We start from the raw sequence: 4,339 nt of genomic DNA on the forward strand, positions 1-4,339 counted from the left end.
CTCTTACTTCCGGTATCATTATCTGCGCTCTATCGCCCCACCCCACCCTCCCCAGAGAGGAATATATGTCACGTGATTACCAGCCACGTGAAAAAGTTCAAATACTTTTTGTCGCCTTCGTTTGTTACGACTGCTACAGTGGGTGGTGCAATTTAAGAATAGTAGCGATCATGGATAACTGTGATTTAAAATACAAAGCAGAATACAAAACAGTAGCTACGACAAACGTAACACTTTCAGCTTTATATTCAATATTTGGTATTAATTCCGCGTGCCCATGTTGGCTTAGAGATCCCACAGACACTCACATTTTCCCTGACGAGAATGGAGCTTTTCCAACTCTCGAAAGCTGCAGCTTCTACGTCGTGGAGGTGGGAGCTGCAAAACACACATTGTCAAAACGTGACTCTTCTGCCGAAAGTTCGGACGATTTTAGGACTGCATATCAAATGGCTACAAGTACCAAAAACAAGAAACAGAAAAAGAGATCCTCTAAGGGAAAAGGTCCCAGAGCTGTTCCCGGAACCCAGCCTAAACCAGGCCCTTCGGGAATCGAGTCCTGGTTTTTTAAAATAACCGTGGGAGAGTTGATAAAACAGAAAATCGTACCGTTGAAAAACATTTTGATTAGATGTTATTCTACAACTACATGTTCAACAGTCAAGGAGGAAATTGGCAGAGAGTTAAACATCAACCCACGTTATATCGCTTTGTATGACAGTGATTACTTAGAAATACAAGACTCCCCAGGAAGAGTAGGTAAGCTCAATATATAGCCAGTTTTCATTGTGATTATTCAAATGCTTATTTTATTGTTTCTAAAGTTATTCCTGGATACCGTTATTTAGATTTTTTATTCTATGAGATGCAAACATTGCTGCTATCTGAGCAAATCAAACTTTCACCTTAATACTAGTAACTTCAGCGTTGAAATGAAAAGACGTTGTCAATTTCAGGCGTGAGAAGAGTTGTCCCTGATTGGTCAAAACAGTCATTATCTTATTTATGATCTTTTACTAAAATCCCGAGTACCAACATTTAATTAATTCGTATGGGATTTGGCGGGAAAATGGTGCTTCTGCGGATATTTATTTATCTAGTATATATATTTCTTATTACAGTTCTTTGTCATTTGTTCTTCTATTTATTATTATTTACTAGCTGAAAAGACATAGTTATCTTTGTTTACGTGCATTGCTCATTACATTACAAAGTCAGGGTTAAATCAATTAGTAAAATTCTGCGTTGATTTCAGGAAAATACTGGTCAGGAACAAGGAAAATATTTGTGGTGCAGAGGGATTCAGACACCACGAACAGCAAAGTTCAACTGGCACCTGCAGGCACCGACTTCTCATCATTAGGAGCTAAAATTAGTGAATCATTGGATATAATATCTACACAGATAGAGCGCATCGAGAAAAAGGTAGACAAAGTAGAAGTCTTCATCTCCAAGGGCTCAGAAAATGTATACAAAAATATAGCTGTCTTCACTAGAGATATCCTCAAATGCCCAATTTGTTGCGAGGTGACAAAAGATGAAATCCCTCATGCGGTAGCCTGCTGCAACAGCGTATTCTGCCAACGTTGCGTCAACGAACTGGTTGCAAGAGATGATAACACATGCCCTCTGTGTAAAAAAAGGCGCGGGCCAATGTATCCAGTCTTGCTCTCTGGAATGCAGGAGCTATCGAACAAAGTAGCTATAATTCCGGAAGAAACAGGGCAACAAGACAGCGATTGAAACATTCAAACTTTTGCTTTTTTGTGTTTAAAAGGAGATAGAAGTTGTATTGCGAATCCTTTGCTTAGCTATTATTTCTAGCCGTTCTTAAACCCCGTGTTTTCTAATGATTTTTCTGTCGCGGCGCAGTAGGTTTTGTCGGAAAACACAGAAACGCATTGATGGGACGTTCATCTTGTCTACTAATTGAGTTTAGTTTGACAGTTAATAAGTAGTTGTTTTTCTAATATATTCACTTGCAAAGTTTTACTGTAAAATATCTCTCTATATATGGAAATGTTATGTGATGCTATAAGAACGTATAAAAACCAAGACTATTGAACACTTACATAAACATTTGTTTATGTGAAAAGGAGACAAATACAGGTCTGAGTTGTACACCGAGATCAGACTGAACGAGGTTGGTTATTTTCTGGTATCTGGCATTGCTTGATAGGCCGATAATGGTCATCAGTTATAGTGCAGTGTAAGATGTTATATGTAGTCTCACAGCTTGAATAAAAGCCTTCATGATTAAGATTTTTACAAAATATGTTGTCAAAATATGTATTAATCTATGAATTAGGGACCGTTCATAATTTATGGGGTTTTTTAGGGGGGAGGCATCAATTTCATCCAAACCATTGCAGGCGCATCAAATGTCCATCCATTTTCTGTATATAGAGGGCATTTTAACTTCACAGCACGGGCATCTGAGTCTTCGTAGTTTGACTAGAAAGCGCTATTCAAACCGGATTTGACCTTGCAATGTTTTTAAAGATGGTCATGGTATTAAGGGCAGAAAAAATATACTGAGAAATATGATTATTCTCAGTGGTCTACGAAGCTAAGGCCGATGTAAGTTTCATGAAATATTTTAGTCCTCTTTTGAATGGCCTGGGATTTCCCCTAACAAGTTCTGTGAAGATATTCTCAAATGAATACTTTCGGTTGAAAAGACGTTCTCTCATCTGTTGTTGAGGTTTGTTACTGGACAATTGATCAACGCCAACTCTCCACTGTGGCTGAAGCTTTCCACCTTGAGCTTCAATCAATGCCACGGCAGTTTCTTCGTTAGGAACATGACACTCTCGAAGTGGACTCAAAAAATTGGTCTGCTGTCTTCTGTGAGAAGGAATCCCATTTCCAGCTTTACCTGTAAGGAAAAAACATATAGTTACTATAAAATCCACACGATATTTATGGAAAAAAATCGAGTGTAAACTAAGTATCCTTAATCTTATGCGAGTTCCATGACGCTACGAATCTCTCCATTCCTACTTTGGCAACCTCGCAGGTAAACCACGACACACAAAACATCACATGTTCATTAGTCATGTCAATAACACCTCTTTCCTCCAAATCTACAAGAATCCTTTTTATTGGGTAGTTCACTCTTGTATTTACTTCTGGCCACACCCTTTCAATGGTTAAGTTCCTTTTTGAAGTAGTTTTCATGTGTGCAGCTCTGTCTTGGTTCTGTCTTTGCCTTTTAAGAAGTTCTTGAATAAAGAGTATTAGAATCCACTCTTTACCCATATCGACTCGCAGCTGATCAAAAATGCCAGTGTTTACGAGAACCGGTCTAAAGAAAATAACCGGATATATTTGTTAATTAGGCATGTACAGTGGCGGATATATCTAGAACCGGATTGGCTGTTACAGTAGCTTAAAAAATTGTAACTCATTAATAAATGTATATAGGAAAGGACTGTTAGCTAGAAAGACAGCAGCACAAAGCATCCTCCTGATACTTCAACAATCCAATCTACTCACACCCCATCCACCTATATAATAACCATAATAGTAATAATCATGATGATGATAACCACTCATTACGGTATGCAATAAAGTATGCATGTATATTGTGTGGAAAAAAGATACATACCTGTAGAACTGACTGTACAACTTGATTGGATTTTTGGAGGGCAAAGTAATCCAATTCTCAATATAGCCACTATAGCCATCTCTCAATACAGCATGCAAGACGCCATAACGTATCAGCTTCTCGTTTTGATCAATGTGACCTTTATATCCAAACCGCGGAGCATAGTACGGTACAGGGTTTGTCCTATCTAGTATATCACGTTTTCTTGCTTCAAAAGCAGTTGGATTGGATTCTTTTAAAACTCTGTTAATAGTTCTCACAGATACTCGAACGCCCTTAGTCCTAAGATATCCTTGGAGCGTTAAAGAACCCTAACTGGGACCAACCTGAAATATTAATAATCGATTCAGTGCTTCCGCCCATAGCTACTAAAATTAAAATCATATGAGCATACGCATAGCCCCTCGGGCTACTTGCAAAAAAATATTGGTTATCACGTAAATCACTTCTAAATCAATAACAGCTTACCTCGCTAACTGCCCTTTTTATAAAATTTTCTTTGGCATTACTATCCAATTTTTCCGCACAGAATCTACGTAGGCCGTTGACTTGGCAATACCGCCGTACACTTCTTCTAGAAAGTCCTCGAGAAATGTTAGGATAACTCTCTTTTAAATACCTTTCCACGTCCCGTAAGAATCCTCCAGCATCAAGAATCTGTCTAACTTCGTCTTGGACATTGAGGGAATCAATTAAGCTCATTTTTTGTCGTAATCACTGACAGAACAA

This window comes from Actinia tenebrosa, unplaced genomic scaffold, assembly GCF_029948245.1.
Source record: "Actinia tenebrosa isolate PJP-AT-01 unplaced genomic scaffold, QUT_ActTen_1.0 PGA_scaffold3__52_contigs__length_22856419, whole genome shotgun sequence".
Taxonomy (NCBI): Eukaryota; Metazoa; Cnidaria; class Anthozoa; order Actiniaria; family Actiniidae; genus Actinia; species Actinia tenebrosa.